Below are 23,521 nucleotides of genomic sequence, written 5' to 3' on the forward strand. Positions count from 1 at the left end.
ACAGCCCTAGACTTGTTTGAGGCGAGCGTACTTCAGCATGTTACGGACATATTTGTTGGTTTTCGTGCAGTGTGGCTGATGCCATTTACCAGTTTACTGGACAAATTGGTTTGTGACGCAGTCTCAATCAAACAATCAAAGTCACATGTCCTATTTACATCAAGTCACAAAGAGAACTGTCAGAATCACACTCACCTGAAGTCTATTCACTTTCAAAAAAATATTTAATGTTTTAGTAAAAACCGACTTTACATTATCTGTCTCATGTCAAACAAAACAATCAAGAAGTGACGAGATCCCCAGTGTCTCAGGTGTTTCAGGTCCTGTGTATAATTGCTTAGTTCCACTCTTGTTATGGAGGGACTGAGTTCATCTGTTAAACCTGCTTTTGTTTGGTAATCTATTCTTGTTGAAAGAGCAGTGCACAAATTGCTCTATCTATACAGCCTTCATAGTCAGCTGTGGATAATCTTGTCTTTGTCCTCCTGATTCCTGTAGATTGTTGCTTGATCAGGCTGGTCATACTGTAATGCTGCCATATTAAAAAAAAAAAAAAAAAAAAAAAAAAACTGCTTTGTGGTGTTCAGCAGATGCCCTTCAGAATGACCACCTGCATCGTGTTACCTGAAACCCCTCTGCTGTGAGTCAGTGTTTCCTCCCTCAGCGCAGTGCAATCATGCCACATTGTCCCTGGAGTCTCCTCCACCTTGTTCCTATAGTGCGAGCGATGCTGCTACATTTAGCCACTCCTGTTCTGGAGAGATTTCGCCGTCAGCAACCTTTCGCTCACCTTACTCCTCACTGTTTCACCCGACCGGATCTGTTCCTGGTCTATTCCCATCAGCCTCTTTGTCTTTGCCAGTATTTTCCATGATGTGAGTGGTGCTGCTGTCCTCTGGAAAGTACTCACTCAGCAGCCTCTTGCCTCACCCTTATTTCACCCCCATCTCAGTGGAAAGGCAGCAATTACAGAATATGGTTTTGTGATCTCAGGATTTTAAATTTCAAACTATACATTTGTCTGTACTTCTGATATGTTATTATAATTATACACAAAACAAATGCAAAAAATAAATAAAGTGAATCTCATGCCACACTGTACAGCATGTTGAAGGACACACAATGTGAACTATTTTATATAAAGTAGAAAAAGCCTGAATACCATGCTGCAGTACTCACTATATATCTGCACAAGAATTCATCCGACTAAAGCTACATGTCTGACACAGACAAATGTACAGTAAATAAGTGCTGATTGCTTCAGGTGGCCTTGAGGAGAACCTGACACTGTGCAGTGACCTCAACTCTCACCCTAATCTGTTTCAGCGCTGCTGCTGCCACACACTCCAGTAACTCTGTGTTGGAGATCCACAATTTGTCCACAGTCAGCAACTACAAGACAAAACCTCCTATACAGTAGTGTTTTTCATGCATGTTGTACTTTTGTGTTGCACTACACTAACTTTAGAACCTTCTCACAACAGTGATTTTCGCACACAACTAAACAGCTTTGTTGAATTGTGTAAAATTCTCACCCAAATTTAGAATAGACGGTGATGGCCTGTAATGAATAATTGAGCAAGAGTGAGATACAGACATCAGCCAAGTCACATGGGCCCAAACACATGACTTTTGTGACATTCACATTCATAACCAGGAAATGGTTATTTACACTGCAAAGGACTGCAAAGTTTAATCGATGACTAAATTAATCGCAAACTGTTTTCATAGTTTCTGGTTCCTTTGCTCCATAAAAGGAAATTGTTAAAACTGAATCATTTTACATCAGCAGATGTGGAAATAACAAACACATTTTATATTGTTGTTATAAAAAGCAGCAAAAAAAAAATCCATTCATCCCTTTTAAATATAAATTGTCTGAAAAGAATCCATCCAGACAAAGGTTGATTCCCATTATGGGCACAGCCTATGGAGAGAGATAACAAATGCCTGCTGATATTTTAACTCCTATCATAAGTCAAATGTTGCTTCAAGGATGAAGTCGCAGGTAAAAAATTAACTGAGGGATAAAATAAGACCTTTTACATGGCTAAACCAATTAAAATATAGCAGCATAATCCTCATTTCCTAAAATACGCCCGTCCCAGCCCAATCAAGGAGTCAAAAGCCCAAAACAAGTCTGTCAGCCAGTCCAACTCATGTGCATGTATTTCATTAACATTCTGAGTTCTGCATATTTGCAGCCACAGAACATCTGTTGGACATGAGAGTGTATTCCATCTTTTATGAATACACTATTATCCATGATCTTTACATTTTCAATGAGGAAAGCTCATTCCTTGTTTTGTACTCTCCTTCTGTCCTTCAGTTTATTCAAATGTTTCTTCTCCTCTCCTCCACGAGGCTAAAGCTGGAGTGAACACACAGAGTCTGCCTCTTTTCCCCCCACGTGCTGTCTTGTGTGTGGATTAGTCAAACCATTAATCCAGATGTTGTTTACTGCTGGCTTCTATGATTTAGCAGTTTAAGCTCAAAACCAGATCAACGTAGAAGCTGCATTGAGACATCTGTTTACATTAAATACAGGACAGGTGTCAGGTGTGGCTGACCATGCCCTCTGCCCTCTGCCCTCTTTGACCTGTCCCCTAGTACCATCGGTCATCAGTTTTGTATTTATGTCCTTGGTAGGGTCAAAAAAATCTATACTAAAATACTTAACGAGATTAAAAATTAGTATCGGATTAGATATTTATTAGCAACAGTATGGATACCAACAGTGCTGTCTCTAGTGATGTTAACTAGCAGTGTTCTTTAACAGGATAACGAAATTATTTGTTTCTCTTAAAATCCCCAAATTGAAGTGGAGAAAAGTTGACCAGCAACAACACAAACAGTGGCAGTTTAACGACAAGGCAACAAAGTATACCTGGTCTATTCTACTGTATGTAAAGTCTGCCCCACACTAGAGGATTTTCAAATCTGACTCGATTTTAAAAACGTGCAAGACCACAGACACAACAAACCGATATTCAACGTTTTAATCCTGAGAAAGCACAGACTAGACGATCCAGTCAAGACGCAGGATTGCGCACTTGGCGTTTACTGTCGGCATCGTCATTTAATAGCTGTTTGTTTGCGATTTTTTGTTAGTTTCTGGAGCTGACTCACTACATGTTTGTGTTCATAAATAACAACCTGTAAAAACATAGTGAGAAAAGACAACATCCCCAAACCTATACTTTTCCCCCTTCCTGCTATTTATTGTTTCTCTACGCTTCCCATATGGCAGCACTGATGTGTTTTTACGGTCAATGTCTTCCCTAATTGTCTCACTCCCTCTCCCGTCTCTGTTCTCGTCCATATGGCAGCATCTCTGTGTTATAACAGTTAACCTGGGCTGTGACCCCCCCCCCCCCCATGGCTAAAGCAGATGTCTGCCTGCTCCATCCATTAACAATAATGGCAGAAATTCCCATTTCCCCTACTTTCCTCTTCCATTTCCCTCTCACACTTTCCTTCTCTCCTGTGTTTCTGTTTGACCAGTGACCATGTGTCGACTCCAGTGAGTCATCAGTCATGTGGGGGCAGTAATCACAAAACTACCCATAAAGCTAAAAGTAGTAACTGGCTTGAATCAGCAGAGCTTTAGTGTCAGGCCTAACAATAACCCAAAAAAGTCCTTGGACTAAGAGGCATTCATAAATCATTTAAGCAGTCGGTTAAAGGTGGAGGTTAATTTGTCTAACTTCTCACTTAATGGAAATGGAGCTGATTTCATGTACAGTGTATGAAGTATACTACCATCTAAAAATTCTTCATTTTCTTCAGTTAAATGTTTTCACTTTTAAATGATTTGTTTTGTAGCACTTTCAAGTTCAAAAATGAAAGTAATCCTTTCAAATTTAATTCAACTGCATCATTTCTTTGCTTAGTAAAAAAAATGAAGAATTTTTTGATCGTTTTTTTTTACCAAATTATATTAACAGGCTTGTTTGTTATCCTGTGCATTTTTGGCTGTTTGCATCAACTATCTACATATATGACCCATGAATAAGTAATAGTGTTGGTAGTAGTAGTTTTATGTGTTTATATCAATTCACATTGACAGCAGATTCGTCAAAACATGCTGTGGCCCATCTATGAATGAAGGTGTGCCAGTTTGGCAAGTTGACAAGTCGTTTCTATACCAGGGTTACATTATGCAACATGGTTGTAGAACTTTCTAGCAGGCAAAGCTATTTGTCTTTCATTCTATTTATCTGTTCATTGTTGTAATTGGTATCAAAGCGCCGTTGCCTTTAAAGTGCCTTTAAGGCGCATTGTCAAAGCCATGTTTTGTTATATATTGCCTTCGTATGCGCCTGTGTAAATCTATCTATCATCAGAACCTGTACGACTTGTCGGTTTTACAACCTAACTTCAAAGTAACAAACTGTCTAACTGCTAACTGACTGCTGCTTAACTGTGTATGTGGAATAAACCTTCAGAAAGACAGTCGAGTTGTGCCCGCCGTACTTGTTCTGGTTACCCTTTCCAGAAGGGAGTATTGAGCTGGAAAGACCAGCCAGCAGAAATCTGGACAATGGTGTTTTCCTCTGACAGGTACCACATGAGGCCAACGTATGCAAACTGCCACTGTTGTGCTGTTCTGCAGGCACAGGCTGCACTGTCCACGTCACATCACACTGAACAGGACAATCGTACAGCCTGTCGAAGAGGAATACGCGTATAAATGAGGGACGAGGCAGCAGGCAAAGTCCTGCCACACACCAGAGGATTTTCAAATCTGACTCGATTTTAAAAAACGTGGGAGACCACAGCCACAACAAACTTTGTAACCGATTTTCAACGTTTCAAAGCACAGACTAGACGATCCAGTCAAGTATTAATCTTTGTTTGACAATTTTAGGAGAGGACAAACTAAAGTGTTGTTAATACCAAATATTGTAAGCTCATTGCAGCATGTTTTAGGCCTGTACAAAGACTTGCACATATGGCACCTGAATATTTTATGCCAGAGAAGAACATTCCTGCACACATCGCACATGCATGCATACATTCAGACAACCGAACAATAGAATGAAGCAGAGGCTCAAAAACAGTGTCCAAATAGATGGATAGATAAATAAATAAAAAATAAATAAATGAATAAAAATTGTGTCTAGACCTCAGGGCTCATCAGTGTGTGTCTGTGTGTGCTTATTTGGTGTGCTCATCTCTCCTGCCATTAGGGTAACATCTCAACTGTAATTTACTTTTGTTGTTCAGCTGTTCATTACACCTCTAACCTCGCTTTTACTCTTTAAACCCCTCATACCGGTCTCCGCTACTGGTTTCCAGATTAGTGTCCTTGGAAAAAGTCATTTTCATTTCACTTCTACACTTAAGTCTATCTATCATTCAGACTGTAACCTGTGGCCCTTTTCAGTGATGTACATCATGTCTGAATCGCTCCGCCTCTTCCTCACCCAAGGCCAATGCTGTATTCGTGCTGCATGTGGAGCAAACATAAATAATGAATAATTGCATTACATTAATACATGGGAGAGAGCATGTTTGACTGCCCATGCTGTTAAACTTTAAAATTAATGTATCTCTTAAAAGCTCTGTTTTCACTACAAATTTATTTGAGAAGAAGAATTAGAATTTTGTTTAAAATGTTTCTCTCTTTGTTCCTACACCCCATCCTCACACACAGTGCATGTGTGTGGTGCACAAACACGTCCGATGAACCGTGATCATTGAGTGGTAACTGACGGTTGCAGTGTGACAGGAAGGGCTTGTGCAGGTGTAAGAATTCAGACTCTCAGACCACACGTGCACATCGTTGTGTCTGGGGCATCAAGTGTTTTGTTGTCTTTGAGTAGAAAGGCAAGAATCTGCTAATGCTTAGTTAACGTCCGTGATGAAGTGACTGATGTCCCTCTCTCTTCAAGTAGTTTCATTTTTTGTCCATCCATTCAGTCAAGGAGAATGTGCTGACTGTCTTGCACTCAGCACTTTGGTTCAAAATCTGCTGTATGATCAAGTCAATATGGTTCACGTGTACATATTTTACATACAGTTAGTCTCTCTGTAAGTGTTCACGCTGACATAATGTGTCTCTATTCAAGGTGGACAGAGGGGAAGGGACGGAGACACACAGGGAGACTGCCACATAAGTTACAAGTGCAGCCAGGAATTCAGCATGTGTTAGAATTCAGGACGCTACATATTTTTTGCATTATTTTACATATAATTCATTTTATCGTGAAGATTTACCGAGGTATCTCCCAGGCTTATCTAACGTCATCTGTCCTCCAGATGTGGACAACGGTTGAGGACAATCCGATGCCAGACAGATTCCAGCGAAATCCACCAAAGCTCCACAGAGCTGGATTCTCTCAGAAAGAAAAGGAGCCAATTCATCACTGATGGTTCTTATTCAGACTGAAGTGATGCAGGCAATTATGACCTCATGCACCCTCTACTGTAGGCTTAATGGCTCTTCCCACTCAGACGGCCTCCAAAGTGAAAACATCACATACCAGGACAGCCAAAGAGCCAAGCAACGGATCCATTCTTCAAATCAGGAGCTATTTCAACTATGTAATCTGTCAGGGTCTATTGTTGTCTGTGTGGTCTGTAACTCCTCATCTTTCTCCTGCTCCTGTTGTGGAGCTACTTGGGGGAGGTCTGACCTGGAGTTCCTGTCTTTCACTTCGAAAACACACACCTCCTGCCTCTCCTTTATCACACACTGTTTTCCCCTCCTGCTGTTGCCTTCACCTCTCCACTCTCTTTTTTTTGTTTCCACTCTATCTTTTCAGCGAGCCGTTCAGCTCCGCTTCATTTCCTCTCCAAACAAACAGCGGCCGTTTTCTTTCTCTTTTTTGTCATTTCTCAAAAGAAACTTTTCCTGTGTGTGTCTGTGGATGTGTGTGTGCGTGTGTTTTAGACAGAGAGAGAGCAGTGAACCACAAATAACACACAATAAGTTAAATTAGCAAAAGCTAAACTGCAGCGCAACAGTCACTGCACCTGCCCCTATTCATGCATTTTAGTCAAAAATAAAATACCAGGTAACAAATCACTTCACGTGCCGTGACATGTTAAGTTCCCTTAAAGTCTGAATGCAGGACCTCATATCTTATGTCTAAGGTTACAATGTCTTCTCATATAAAATTGTCCTTAAACTGCATGATATGCAGTGTAAGCTCCCACCACTTACTGTATGGCCTCTCCACACTTCACACATTCTGTGTTTATGGAGAGTTGCATACACATTTCAGCCACATGTACATGCCAACAGTTCCATGCAAACTCAAATAAGGGTCCCCTGCACACTAGGGAAGCAACGATTTCGCGATTAATCGATAACTAAATTAATCATCAACTATTAAGATAATGGATTAATCTGTTTGAGGTTTTTTTTCAATAATTAAACCAAACTTTTGGATTTCTCCGCTTCTTAAATGTGGATATTGTTTGCTTTCTTTGCTCCATATAACAACGAATTCATTAAAAACAAGACAAAACAAGACATTTAACAACATAATTATTATTTCCAGGTTTGGTAAACACTGATCAATATTTTTTGACATTTTCTGACTTTAACTGCCGAAACAAGTACTCGATTAATCAAGAACAACAGATTAATCGATTATGAAAATAATTGTGAGTTCACACATACTGGTGCAGACATGCATGACAGCTGCAAACTGGTGGACATGGAAACTGTGATTTGGCCTTTCAAGACTACATCAATAAAAACATTGTGATTTCATTGACAGTTCACATCACACAGAGTTCACTGTAAGAACAGAATCTCCCAGCAAACCCCAAAAGATTAGGACGCTTCTGGAGATTTTTCAAAAATCTTGACAATACAGGAGTGATATCCTAAATTATGACGGTCAACCAGTCGCATTATGAAGTTTAGGACAGGAACGTAAAGAACCTATCTTTAAACAAATCTTCTAAATCAAACAACCACATAGTGCATAGCTCATGTGTCCCTTGATTGATACAACACAAATAAACATACCTGCTGGAGTCATACTGGTCCTTTTTAGGTGGCGCTCTATCTCTCAAAGTGTATACATGCAGGAGTAATCAGACTATGAATCACATTAGCCAGGTATGTTAGTCTGACTAACACTAGCTCGATTTTAGTCGGACTAATTATATGTTATATAACATGCATGTAAATGCACTGATTGTCTGTCTTTGTACTAAGTCACCTGCCGATGTGTTGTAATGAGCTGCCTGCACAGATAGTGGGGTTTATTTCATTTCCTTCTACTGTAAAATTTTTTGTTTTATGAAGTTTTAGAACTTGTCCACAGATGCCCAAAATTAAAACTAACATTCATACATTTATAACTACGATGCTAACACACGAGAAAGGATCAAAGGTCATATTCAGACTAACATTAGCACTGCATCAAAAATGAAAAACCCTAATGCACCTAAATTGGTCCACTGCATCAACAAAACCAGGTCAAACAAAACAAAGAGCGAATGTGTTTGGAAGAATGTATCATTTTGAATGTGTCACACACACAAACAAATAAACAAAGGAGATTTGAGCTGGTAAAAAATGCTTCACTTTAAATAGAGTTTAAATATAGGTCATGTCTGCAGTGCACCGCTCTCTCTCTAACACACACATACACATACACACACATGCAGTGCACAGCAGTACTTAATGTGGATGAAGTGGACAGGCCCTCCAGTGTAAACGAGTGTCAGGAAGCACTTTACATCAAGATTCATGTCAAGTTTGTTTTTCCTCCTATATTTCTCTCCCACTCTGACAACTTTTATATGCAGCAATCGGCTGCTCTGACAAGATGCAGCACAGACACGTATGATTTAGTGTTTTCTACAATGGTTTTCACATATGTTTCTATAACATATCCTCAAACCCGTCACACAGTGTGTTTATAAAACACACACAAGAGCACATTACTTAACTCGGGCGAGAAATAAACGTCAACCGCCAAACATATTTCACCTAAAAGTGACTACACTGTTGTAACTAAAGCCTATTCTCTTGCCGATGGAACTACTTTGTCACCCAAATAAATAAAAAACAATTTGGAGTCTTGCCACTCAGACATTACGTGCTTCCCTGTCCCTGTATTTTTACATACACATGTTTCAAGCATTTGACTCTTATATTATGATTTCATGAATGAATGTTTTCCTGTATAAGAAACTAGAATAAGTTTTCTCTCACGTACAACGAGGTACACGTGGTAAAGAAACAAATCACAAAAGCAGCAGAATTCTTCTGCCGTAGATTTTGCTCTCACGGAGCAAATAAGTGTGGTTATTTGAGATTCATATAATAAAAATCAATAATCAACAAATATTAGTAGTTTCATTATGTACAATAATTGCACACGGTCTATATCAGTATAAGATATCTACTGGTGCCCATCCTGTCCTTTGCATTTGGCCATAAATTGGGAGCGACGGTAGCTTAGTGGTAGAGTGAGGCATCTTTCACCTTAAGGGTTTGATTCCCGGCTATGCTCGTCTACATGCCGACGTTCTCCTTGGGCAAGACACTTAACCCCACGTTGCTCCTGACGGCTGTGCCGGCGGCGTGTGAATGGGTGATGAGTGACAGAAAATGACGCGCTGGATGAAAGTGTGAGTGAATGGGTGAATGGCAAAACTGTAGTGTAAAGCAGCTTTGAGTGGTCATCAAAACTAGAAAAGCACTATATATAAATATTCTAATGAAGTTCAAGAATATTGAACTTTATTACTCAGTGACAGCTATGTCTGTATTTTCCTGTACTGAATGTACAAGGACATTTCGGTGCAAATTATGACAGCAATGTTTCAAATAAAGAACCAAACTACAAACAAAAAGTTTTTATTTTTCATGTGGAAACTTTCTTCATCTATGAAAATGAATCATACCATTCACAGCGATATGATTTGATGTCACAGAAAATTCGATATCTGCAGACTTTTCTGGACAGCCTAAACTCAGCAACATCCCTAACCTTAACCAACTAGTTAATGTCCAACTCTTACCTTACAGTTCCTTAGTAACAAGGTTCTGCCTCATTAGGACCAGGTTTTGGTATCATTTAGACGACTAGTCCTGACAAGGTCAGTGTTTATGCCAGGAAAGGTTCTACACACACACACACCCACACACACGTTCACTAGTGCACACACATTTCCACTGTAGTTTCATTTGTTATGGAGACCACGACCAGATGTACAATAAGGGTTATTCTTGTAATGACTAATTTAATAAACTGCCCGTCTCTCTCTCTGTTTTCCAGAAAACTAACCACGTTGATTTTTTTTCTTTCTTTCATTTTCCTCATCTGAAAAACACCAATGACTAATATTCCAGAAGTGTGTCAGTTCAAGTTGAAAGTTACTGCAATTAGAGACAGCGACACAGGCAGGGGCTTGTGTGCAACATTAAGTGTAATTGTAATGCTGTGGTTTTACTTATGGCTTGAAATCCATCACAAACTGAAATAGAATGGTGATTGTATGTGCATAGTTTTTTGTTTAGTTCGTCGATCAAAACAGTATAATTCCTCCGCACCAAAATCTTCAGTTTATTTAGAGCCAGCTTCCTCTGGTGGTACGTGGAGGAAAATCAGAAAATATAGAATATATCTGCCTCCTGTGAGTTTTCCTCTGCTTTACCCCAAGGCTATTCAGCCAAACACAGCCTCACTGAACGCTGTGTGTGTGTGTGTGTGTGTTCAAAATATAATGAAAAAACAGACAAGGAAACTGGATAAGGAAAAGCATCAGGGAGGAAGCAGAGAGGGTCAGAAAAACAGAGGCAAACAGACAGAGCAGGTGAAAGAGTAAATAAAGAACCTGAAGGAGGTATGCATGCAGTAAATAAGTGAAAGAACATAAAAAAAAAACAAGACAATAATCAAATCACTGTCTTGTAATCAATCACATTATACATTCCAGGTGTGCACTGAAACCTACAAACTTCTGTAAAAGCTGGACATGCTTGAACTTGTAAGCATGTGTCTTATTTTTTGTATGGTCTATTATTCACACTTTTATGTGCTTGTGCCGTGTTTATGGGAAGACTTGAGCATATCTGTGCCTGTGCATACATGTGTAGGAGTGCAATTCTCCTCCTGTTGCCCAATGACCCTGGTCCGGTACAGTACATCCTCTTAATCATCTGAGTTATTTGATCGGGGAATGAGCTGAGTCAAGTCCAAGTCCATAAACCTTTCACCACTGAGAGGACTATAAAGTCTCACTGTGGTGGAGAGGAATGAACATGATTGATAATGGGGGAGCAATTATTCAACTACATTTACTTAGGCTTCATCCGTACTACTTACTTTAAAATTCAAAAATAATATTTTTTGATTAAAAAGTTCTGCATCCAAACAAGTGCTTCTGTTCCATTTCAGAAGTTATATGCATACATAGTAATACACCTTAAACCTTGTCTATTATACAGTCTAATAACTTATATGACCGTTCAGGGAGACTGGGCAGGCATAAACAGGAAATTGATTCGCTCCACTGTAGTTGTTTGCTTAGTTTCAGAGTATTACGGAGTATCTGCTTAGGAGCTTTAGAAGCAAAGTGGTCTTTGCTCATATTTTTATGGGCCCAGTCGAATGTGTGTCTGCGCCTGCAGAATTTACAGAACATCGTATCACCTGGCTCCGCCTGAATTTAGTTCAGGGAAGCTGCACTGGTCTCACACGTATAAACATCCCGTTTCGGCAAATTGTTCTGACCTCAGACAAATCATGAAATTCCGTAATGCTTCCACTTTTTTTGCTCAATTCTGCAATTCCCTCGAAATTAGGGGTGGGTCAAAATATCAATTCAGTGATATATTGTCATCCTTCCTCATGCAATACAATAATCAATACGCCAGGGCAAATATCAACAATTAAATTAACAAATTAAGGAGCTCTAAAGTAAACCTTGCCTGCCAGTTACTTGTCTCTTGTCGAGCGTCGCTGCAAACGAATGAGGGAAACTTGGTTAGCTGGCCGAAGAACACAGCTAATAAGAACCAATCACAAGGCAAATGTGGGTAACTGTGTGATTGTTGTATTGCTTCTCTATACGAATACACAGCCCCAGAGTTTTGAAATGAAATGAAAATTCTCTGTTTTGCAGGCTCTAAAATGTGGGTGACAGATGGACTAGAATTCAAGCACTTTTTAACAAACTTTTGAAGACTCAGGATTTGCAATTTGGCTACCACCAAGGTGAGGATTAGCAAATGGAGGTTCACAACCAGGCTCCTATTGGAAGATACCAAATGTTAATCACACAGGTGTCCACTTCTATGTACCATATTGTGTCCCCTCTTTTCATCTGGGAGTATAATTAACAAAACTGGCATCATGAGCTCCTAAAACAATTTCAATGTCAGAGACTGGGGGATAACATGCAGTCCGCATATACAAAAAGTGTTTTTTAAATGTTTAAATGTTTTAAATGATGGTGGGAAAATTAATTATTTTGTTCTACATGATGATTTACGTCTTATTGTTGTCTCAAAATTGTCAGATTGCAGCAAACTAATGCATCACCAACCAGCACATAAACTATAAGCAAGCATCGGTGAGAATATAAAGGGTTCCCTGACTCAGGATTGCCTGCAGTGTGTCACTGATATGCCTGTGTATTAAGTTTGACCAAATGCGAAAGACAGCACCACAGAAAAGCACCAGAGAAAGCCACCCAACAAAGGTTCCTGACACTTGTTTGTCACAGACATTTCACAGTAAATGATGTTTACGTAGAGAGGAGATCCATTTACACTTTAACTGGGCCACGTGCCAATCATCAAATAAATCTTCAATGTCACATCTGTTGTGAAACATAAGAACTGGAAACAAGATCCGGGGAAATACCTCCATTATGATAAATCAGTTTCAGGCAGCATGACTGATACAGGGAAACAGATCATTTTACACTGTTTTTAGGCCACATGCCAATCACTGATGGAATTAGGAAACCTTTAGCTTGGAGAAACTTAAGAGAAAGGTTGCAAATTCAAACAGCAGGCCAGTCCTCGGGTTTCAAAAGCAGATGTGAATGAATTGGCTTCTGGTCTTGAAACACAATAACATAATGGAAATGATGTGTGGACACAAAGACTGCATGAACACAGTATCACAGAGAATAACGTTTTCAAAAAAGCTCTTGGGAAAAATACACATTATTGTGCAGCCAGTGCCTCACTTTTAGACGGTCAGTGTCAGCAGCTTTGAATTTGATTTAAATATAATAACACTACAATGTTGAGCCATATTTATTGTTACCTGTTGTTTTGTCTGATTCTATTAGGAATAATAAATTATATTGGCCCTGACACCTTATATACCCTAATTGGCGATCATGAAGTCAGCAAATAGCAACAAGCTGTGAGTCAAGAATGGAGTGTAAATGCAAAAATATGGAAAATGTCATTTTAATCCCCTTTTGTGTGTGCAATATATTATTGAATCATGTATCAAACTACTCATTAAACACCTCAGATTTCCACTATCTCACCATTGTTGATTAATCTATTTTTAATTTCCATATAATTTTAAGGTTTTCACAAGTCTTTTATTTTAAAGTTTCCAATAAAGACAAGAGAGAAAAACAGTGTTTGGAGTCAGAGCGATGGAGCAATTGGTTCACCTGAACAGGTAGGGACCTGTATGGTTGTCAGGAAGACAAGAAGGAGGAAGAACAGGGCCAAGGTTACCTGTGTGCTTATCTTGCCTTAGGCAGCTCAGTCGAAATTCACTTAACGTGGACCAAGAAGCAGATGCAGGAGGAAGCAGATGTCACGGTAATGAGGAAAGAGAAGGGATGGAGGGCGTGAAAGTGTAACTGAAATAATAAACACATTTGAGGAATAACTTTGATATTTGACTCAAATCTATCTTGTATTGTACGTCACAAGATAAAATGTGGCCTTTTAAACTGTTCACTGATATTATGAATTGAGGCGCGACCTAAATGTTTACACTGGTTTTCTTCTGAGGTAAAATAAGGTGGTGAAGCCTACGAAAGAACAATTTGTACTGTTTATTCAGATGCTGGAAGAAAAAAAACCAACATATCATTTACCAACGTGTAGTCCCTTAAGGTAAAATTGTTTTTTGTCTGTCAGCATGTGTATAGTGAGGGTTAAATGTCAAAGGGTAAGGGTTAGGGTCAGAGAGATGAGCAGGCCAGTAAAGTCAAATCTGCACAAGCCTGCCTCTATGCCTCTACTATCCCCAAGGCCTGATATCATGTTTACGCTGAAAACACACATTTTGCTTGTGAAGCACACACACTCATGCACATATACATACATGCTATGACCCCACATGACCTCTTAACATAAATCTATAATCCAATGCAAAGCCTTTGCAGCAAAACACCCTTTCAAGCCCCATAACATGTGGGCTCTCCTCTCTTTTCTTCCCGCAGTTTAACCACAGTGATGCAACAAAGTGAGCAAAAGAATCACAGCAGGGTTGACATGTCGAAATTGGTGGATGTGGTTGAAATCTGTTGTGCTAGTACATACATTTGTGGCACCGTAGCATGTGGCTGCCTATTGTAGCAGCTCCTACAGGTCTGTAGTTGCATAGAAAAGTTAAAATATATATTCATCTACTCTATCTATCAGTGTAGTCTGTCTATCTTCTTCTTTTACTAACAAAAACTGGCAACGCCTGTTGAAGAATGACTAAATGCCTCTGAATGATGTAATGACACTATATAACATATGCTTCTTCACAGCATCAGCTGTTTTCAGCTCTTTATATTTTTACTCTCTGTGCTCACTGCTCTCACACACATAAGACTGCATGTTCAAAATCCCTTTAAAAGCCATTTCCAAGCTGCTCCTCTGCACTGCTAAAATCCCAATTGTTTAAGTGCATCATTGTCTATTTTTACTTGCATAACGATCGCTCAAAGGCATCTATTGCAGCTGGTGGATGGTCAGTTCAAAGTGATGATAGTGTCTGAGCAGATGGTGAGCTAGACTTTCTTCGTGCTCACAGAGCAATACTGGTGAATTTGCATCGTAGGTGCTTTTTTAGAAATAGAGGCCACCAAAAGCCTTTCATTAGTTAGGAAAGTCACAAAGGTGCCAGGTTGTGAACACAGTCTGTGCCACTGAAGATGTAAGAGGAACAGTTTACACACGTTCATTCTGAGAATGGGGAAACTCAAAATTGTCTGTCTAAGCAGTGGTGGAAATTTGCTTTTCTGAAACCTTGCTGTTGTCACCCAGTCTACAAATAACGTGTTACCTTTTTGTAGCATCGGTGGTGGTTGGTAGTAGGAGAAAGTTATTCACATTCATTCATTCATCATCTACTGCTCTATCCTCTACATGATGGTCGCAGTGCAGCTGGTGCCAATCCCAGTTAACATAGGGTGGAAGACCAGTCGTCATTCGATCACAAATCCAAAGTTATTCACATAATCAATACATTTTTTATATTTTCTTTCAACTAGCTAGGAATTTAAATTGAAAGTCCTAAAGTCTGACACATGTGGTTCCCGACCATTAGTGCCACCCTGAACTTATGTTCATGGTTCTGAGAGCAAACAAATGTAATATGAGTTGCCCCTAAAATATGGCACAGATATTGTGCATGCACACAGATAGGTCTGTGCTTAGTGCTTATGATAAATAAGACACTAAAACATGTGGATATTAGCACACAGCCTCCTCTGATAATGAGACAGGCAGGCAGAGGAATTCCTGTCCACAGAATGCCTGCAGGCTGCTGCTGTTAGGGCCTGTCTGCTTCCTAACAGTCATCATCTACCAGTTATGTCCCACACAAACACACACCCACACAGGTTTGCAGAGCTATTCTTCTCAGGACATTGCACTGTATTTTATCTATTTCCAACAGCCTAAACAAAGCATTATCCAAAATCTTAACCATAACTAGTTAATGCCTAACCCTAGCCCTAAACTTAACCAGGTCTAGGACCAGGTTGTGGTCCCCATGAGAACTACTGGTCCTGATAAAGTCTGCATTTATGCCAGAAAAAAGAGAAAGTACACATAAACACTCTACTTAAATATGCAAACAATCTTAAACATATACTCTTCCACTCTTTCTCTGTACTCTTTCTAAACCCAAAAAAAAATCTCATTAGCAAAGCAAAACAGGACATACAGTATAGTCTGAAATGTTGAGAACAATAATAGATTTTGAGCTTTCTGCCAGCAATGCCAACAGACATCAAGTACAGAGTCAGGCATGAACACATGTTCGACTATAATGACTAACAATGAGCACATCACCTTAAGGGGGAAGAAAAGGTCCAGTATGTAACATTTGGGAGAGTTTAATGGCACAAATGTAATATACTACCCATTGGTATGTTTGTTTAAGTGTATAATCGGATTCAAATCAAAAGGTGTTTTGATATTCAAGCCTTAGAACAATGCGGTTGTTTTAAGCATGATTATAGCCCAATCAAACACACACACAGGGCGTCATGAAAATCGACTGTTTTGTTTATTGTAGTATGTCATAGTAAATAGAACAATAATAAAGGTCAAACATCGTGACCTTCTGACAGCAAATCTGGCATGTTTCAATTTTTTTTTTTCCTGCCTTCTATGATGTGTTCTCTCACACCAGTGCGGGTGACCAATAAGAGGACAGATCACTCTGCACATGCAAATAAAACAAGTGTAAACAAACACAATGGTACCAACGTGTAGTCTGTCATGTCTGCCGGTCATTTCACACCACAAATGTATGGCTCTGTGATCACCTAATGTGACATAGTAACATAGCTACCAAAATATCTGACCACAGCATAAGCCTTTTATAGGGAGTGTTGGTGAGGGCCTTGCTTTGCAGAGGCTGCCATCTTGTGCCAACGTGTTTTCACAGATGTGTCACTCTTTCATGTCACTAAGTCTTACACACTGGACCTTTATATGCACCCAGCGTACAGGTAAACAGACAGAAAAACCAAAAGCAGACAGACACCCTTAAAACATCTAGGGTGCACAAGGTCAGAGGTCGTTGTCCCTTGGTGACCTGAAGAGGCCTGTTAACACTTAGTCTGATCCCCATGACTAAGCAAACAACAGTGACTGACAGGGCAGCAGCACCCTCACTGAAGTAACTAACAAGTCACCATGGTGACTGATGGGCATCAATGCTGTCACCACGGTAACTGACAAGCTGGAATACAGAAGCGGTTTCAAAATGAGCTCATCCATGCTAGGAAACAGAGAGGATGGATTTTGTGCACAATGGAGCAGGGATTAGTAATCTCATCGTGATGTTGAGACCTGATGCTGTTTAGTCTGAGTATATATTTTAACTCTCTTTTGATGACAACGCTAACCTCCAACATGAAAGTGGGTAGTACTGGGTCAAGGGTAACAGGTACAATAACAGATAATGCAAACTGTGGAGTGCAAAAATCACAAGCAGACACCAAAGAACATCAGCATAGAAAAGCTGCACACAGCTGCTTCTTTGTTTTTCTTGCTCTGGTTAATATTTATTTGTTTCATCAAGTTGAGCAATAAACTAAATATAACTTTTGATTGCACACTATTCCTCTGCAGCAATTATCGGAATGCTGACTGTAACAAAAAACCTCGACACAAATTTGTTATTAAAAAAGCTTGTGCAAATGCACTTTTTCTTTTTGTGTGCTGGGATGTTCTGACAAAATCAATTTAATTGGAACTTGTTAAGGTGCCATCTTAACTCATCAAAGCGGTGTAATGTTTTGAATTAGTGGTCATAATAAACCTGCAAAAAATGATTTCTGTCAAATTGTTTAAGCATATAATTGAGGTTGATTTTCCAACGATAGGTTTAGACAGGTAGATGTGATTAAAACACAGTAAGGTTGATGTAGTGAGTCACTGAAAAATGTGTGTGATGAAAAGTTACTTCAGTGTTTGCCAGCTTGTGGGTGTGTGTGTGCATTCTTGTATGAGAATCTTTGAGAGGACCAAAAACTTATAAACCTAAGAAAGTTTTGGCTGGTCCTCACATCGTCAGCCCTTAAAATAGCTTTTTGAGGGTAAAGGCTTGGTTTTAGGATTAGGGTTAGGCATTTAGCTAGGTTAGGGTAAGGGGCTAGGGAATGCATTATGTCTATGAGTGTCCTCACTACGGATGCTGCACAAACATGCGTGTGTGTGTGTGTGAGTGAAAGGTGTGGCACAAAAACCAAAAGCTGGCTCACGTCCACATAATAGCAATTACTGCCAAAGCTTCACTGGTACCGCAAACACAGTTGTCCACACACAACCAATTAATACCTAACCCTAACCTTAAGCTAACCACAATTTAAATCTTAGCCCTAATCTTAACCAGTTGCTCAGAAATGGGGTTCTGCCTCATTAGAACCAGATTTTGCTCTCCATAAAGAATACTGGTCCTGACAAGGTCAGTGTTTATGCAACAAATACAAACACAGACACACATGGTAGTAACCTTGCAGAGTAAACACCTGATAATGAAGACGCCAACCAGCTCTGTCGAGTCTTACTTTACCAATTTCCTCTCTCTATCGTTCCGTGTGCTCCCTCCCCTTTCCAATATCCTTCTACTTTCCCTAGGGTTAAAAGAGAAAGGAGAGAAAGAGAGAAAGAGAGAGTGATTATTTGTGGGTGAAAAAAAAATCCTCACATCTCAAGTCCCAAGTGTTTAAGTTCCACTAAGGACCCTGAAAGACTGGGAATGACAGGAGTGTCTCACCGTCTTGTGTGTGTGTGTGTGTGTGTGTGTGTGTGGGTGGGTGCATGTAACAGGCTATTGGCGACTTCCATCCAAGTCCTAATGAAGCTCTGCTGGTGGTTTCATACCTTTCATCTGAAAACTGACCAATAGCACACAAGGTCACCATCAAGCCAGAGTGTGGTCAGATCCAATCAGAGGAAAGTACAGTAGGGAGCTACGAGGTGAGCAGAGGACACGTGAAGGAGGCGGCGGAGATGAAATAACTCCCAAAATCCTCCTATAACTCTTACCATGGAATATAATCAGATTCTGAGAAGCTTAATGGGAATTTCCCCAGAGAAAGTGTTCGGTTATTACAACTTCTTTTTTGAGCGGATGCCCTTATCTTTGGGCTGAATTAGAGGGATTACTCCTTTGTTCCGCACTCCAGCCTATAATAGTAGGGAACTGTTTCCTTGGTTAAATAGGTCTGAGTGCCCTTATGTAGTGTGCCAAAGTGTTACAATCCTGTTTGCAGCCTCAGCATGAAATGTTACCATGAATTGGTGGCCGATACTAGCTTATAGTTAAAGGCGACATAGACCGGAAGCTCCAATTAACACTGCGTTTGTGTGTGTGTGTAAAGCGTCATTACCTCGTTTATGAAACCCTAAAGTTTCAGAACAAACAGTTCAGCCACTGCTGAGAAATTAGTGTTGTATTGTTTTCCTGGGCTCTGCGAAGCGGATCGGCACTTCCCTATGCTGATGATGTCATCAGAAATGCTCACCATTCCTCTCACAACCGTAGCGCCTCCTGGTGCGGGCACTAGTCCGGGCACATCCGGTTGCGTACATTCAACCGCAGAAGAAGAAGAACTACTCTCGTTGTAGCTGCTGAGATGCAGAGCATCCACCGTGCCAGAGGGGGAGCTGTGTATCTGAGAGCTGGCCTACCAATTACGTCACTTCCAGGTACCTGGCCAATCACAGGACAGTGGGAAAGCTCTCGTTGGCTGGCCAATCACAACACAGTCCACGTTCTGGGGGTGTGGTTTTGGTCTGAAACAGCACGACTGACGAGAATGTCAGTGAGGAGATATTTTGATCGGCTCGTTTGCAGCGAATGGGAGGTTTTTAACTATGAAAACATGTTAATATATGTAAGTAAACCTCTATAACTAACATATATGTGCTATACCAGCATTCGATGTCACCTTTAAGAGGGTTTGAACCTTTTACTCTGTGGGAAGGGTTTCTGCATTGTTTTACTACAATGGCTCTTCATTTATCAGTCAGTGCATTTACATGCGTATTAAAAGTCCGCTTTAGTCAGACTAAGACAATAATTCAGTTTTCTTAATGACATGTAAACACATTAGTCTGACTAAAATCAACCTAGTCTTCGTTGGACTAACAAACCTGGATAATGCGAACACGGTATGAAACATACAGAACCACAGTGCGGTCCATCTCGCTGTTCGCTGTTTTCATTTACTGTGATCAACAGGAAACTGATTCCATACGCACTAGCTTAGAAGAAGACACAGCACCATCTACGGAGGCGGAGTCAGACGTACATGGCCAATAAATCGATTTTCTTCTCCTATACTACTCGTGTATACTGGGACAAGGCAAGCTGTCTGCTTGTCTCTCTCTCACTAATGGCTTAGTGTTACATCTCTGCAGCTTGAAAAAGAGTTATTTTAACTATGGACCAGCGTAACAGTAATTGACAGGCTTTCCCCATGTTAACACTCAGAGATGACACTCATGGCCAGTTTATTAGGTACAACTTTACTTTTACTTTCAAATAGCTAATCAGCCAATCACATGGCAGCAAGTCATTGCATTTAGGCAAGACGATATGGTCAAAACAACCAGCAAGACAGGTTAGTCTGAAGATTTCAGAAACTGATCGAACAAGATATATCCATCTCTAGGGTTTTAGAATGGTCCAAAAAAGAGAAAAATAGTGTCTAGTGAGCGGCAGTTCTCCAGGTGAAAATGCCCATCGTCAGGGGAGAAAAATCAGACTAGTTCCAGATGATAGAAACAGTAAGTAACACAGGAATACAGAAGACCATCACTGAACGCACAACACATGGAACCTTGAAGCAGATGAGCTACAGCAACAGCAGGACCACACTAAACACTCAAGTCTTTCAATAGCAGTATGCAATGTTACACCTCCTTGGAAATAATGGAGATGGAAAGACATCGCTCTCATCAGTCCCAGAGAGACAGTGAAATGAGAAAGAAGCACTGGGAATAGCGTGACATTTCAACACGGAGGACAAAGTCAGTTATCTTTATTTAAAAGCAGGTATCTGACCCACAGACAGAATTTTCTCGAGACGTCTAAGAAAGGAGATATATTCAGTAGATGTTGTCATCGTCTATAGTTTCAGCACACATCCTTCTGGTTTTCCTTTGTTATCTGCAAACTGAGATTAAGTGTGACAAAATAAGGCAGTGTCAGAATGTGATATAAAAGGTTTATGGTGTTTGACTTGTTTGTCAAGATGTAAGACACACAGGATAGACTGGTCCCTCCAATGCAACAAATGCTGTTTATGCCATAAAAAAAAGAAAAGAAAAGAAAAGAACAGTTGTATATTTGGGTTATATCCAATAGTGCCTGCGGCTTTCAGATGTTCTTCAGACTGCACAAAGCGAAAGCTGCAAGAAAGAGGAAAAGGGAGGGAGAGAGAAATTGTTTTTTGTGAGATAATAAAAATGTCTAAATGCTTTATCTCTTTTCTCATTGTCCCAGAATCCCAAGGACAAACTGTGGCAGGCAAACCCAGCTGGTCACAGTCTGTCAGCTAAAGCGTTGTTCCTCCTCTAAGGATGGCAGGCTCAACATCCATTCCTAGCTACACCAAGAGACACATGCACACACAACAAGAATAAGCCTATGAGCACGCAAACACACCTCCAACTGTCCAAATAGGACCATCAGCCTCTTGGAGTTTCTCAGTCTAAAATATGCACTTCAACAGCTGTTCAGCCTTTTCTATAACATTCCTCTTCCACTCTGTGATTATCCAAGACTTGTCTCACTGCCTTTATAAAGAAGTCTGATTTATAATAGAAAGGCTGACAGGTTTGACTTCTACTTTAGGCAGGTACTACCAAACTACTACTACCTGCTAGATACTAAAGCAAAAACCTTTTTTCTTTCCTCTCTCCTTTTCTCTCCCACCACATCTTCCCTGTGGTTCGACCTTCTCCTAGTTTAACTGTTCTTGGCTCACTGCTGTAGGAAATACCTGTCCTCTGCTGATACACACACACACACACACACAGTGACTCCTAACCATTTTTAGCTACACTTACAGTGGTGCTACAAGGAGAGTGATGAATGACGGCCACTTACAATCTTCATTCTAGAGTAAAATAGCTCCATTTGATGGTCATCCAACATTACAAATGACAAAGGCAAAATGTGACCATGTCAGTTAAAGTATCTATCAGCTTAAAAGCACTGTTGTACTTGTATGTGCTTACTGTGTGCAAGTACTGAAGTACGTTTTCACAAGTTTATAGGCATGTCCTTCATTTTACACTCAATCTTTATACCACTTTGACTGCACTGTGCTGATAGGGTACTGCATGTTGCCACAACAAACTCAAAATAAACTGAATAAGGATCTGCTACTGCTTTAACTACCTGGGCTGAGTGGACATTATGGAATTTGTGTCATTTTTGTAAATTAAAATATTGTAAGTTTGTCTTTTAAATTTAATGTCACATCTTTTATTATTATTTGATAGAAGAGAAACAGAAACAACCTGAGCAGCTAATTAGATAATTAGCCAGCAAACTGACATTGGCAGTTTCTTAAGTGAATGTTTCTTTGATCAAGACGCTCAGTTTCATGTTACTAAATTAGATAAAAAAATTTATTAAAAGCTAGCATGCATTGTGCAAAGTGGTTCTGTGTTCAGGCCAGTTTATATTGTATTTGATCAACAGTGTCATACACTGATAATGCTCACTATCACACAGCCAAATAATACAAAAGTCAGTTCATACAAGTTTCATGAAGTGTAACCAGCTAATGTTGATATACCCTTCCCTCCCCACACACGTTCAATGTCCACACATGAAGCCAACCACAGCACAGACAAGGTGTGCAATATGCAACATGGAGAAGACAAAGTGGAGCTGAGTGATGGGGAAAATCTCTTTTCCTGACTTGGCAGGTGCTCACAAAGGGTAACGATGGAAGATTATTACGAACAATGAAATCTGAGTTCATTGAGTGGATGAACATTAAAACATGTGTACCATTTGGTACCATAGGTTTTACATGTGGTAAACAAAACAATAATTCTCACTCTCTCTCTCTCTCTCTCACACACAGCTATTCTTCTGAGGACAAGGAATTGAAGTTCTTCAGAAAGGAGGTTCCACCTTATTAGGACTAACTTTTGGTCTTCGCGAGGACGACAGATCCTGTTAAGGTCAGCGTTTATACGAGAGAAAAGTCCCTCAAAGATAACAAATACAAGTACATACACAGAGCAGATAGAGAACCAGGTCTTTAATCAGGTCTAGTGCATTTGTCAACATCCCTGTGAACACAGGACTTCACCAAAACAGTGGGGCCCCTGTAGGTGTATGAGTGTGTATGTGAGAAAACATGACCCGACAACACAGGCCTCCATCCATCACGTCAACAGGACAAAAAGTGGAACTGCTCCTTTGGTAAAGGGGACACATTTACTGTAGCCCTGTCTGTCAGAGGAAAGCCTGGAATGCAGCATCTGTTACCTCTACTTGATTTATTAAATGAAAGCCTTTCTTTCTTTTTTGTGGTTGACTATGAGTTTGTTATGAATTATACATGGCCAGATGCCCTCAAA

General features: G+C 40.0%; 1 protein-coding gene across 1 annotated transcript in view; it reads right to left on the reverse strand.

Annotated features, from left to right (window-relative positions):
* The window catches only part of sema3b (sema domain, immunoglobulin domain (Ig), short basic domain, secreted, (semaphorin) 3B), a 114,344-nt gene that overhangs the window by 85,438 nt on the left and 5,385 nt on the right, over positions 1–23,521 (reverse strand). The gene's annotated exons all lie outside the window — the stretch shown is intronic.

Source organism: Solea solea, chromosome 11, assembly GCF_958295425.1.
Source record: "Solea solea chromosome 11, fSolSol10.1, whole genome shotgun sequence".
NCBI classification, from domain to species: Eukaryota; Metazoa; Chordata; class Actinopteri; order Pleuronectiformes; family Soleidae; genus Solea; species Solea solea.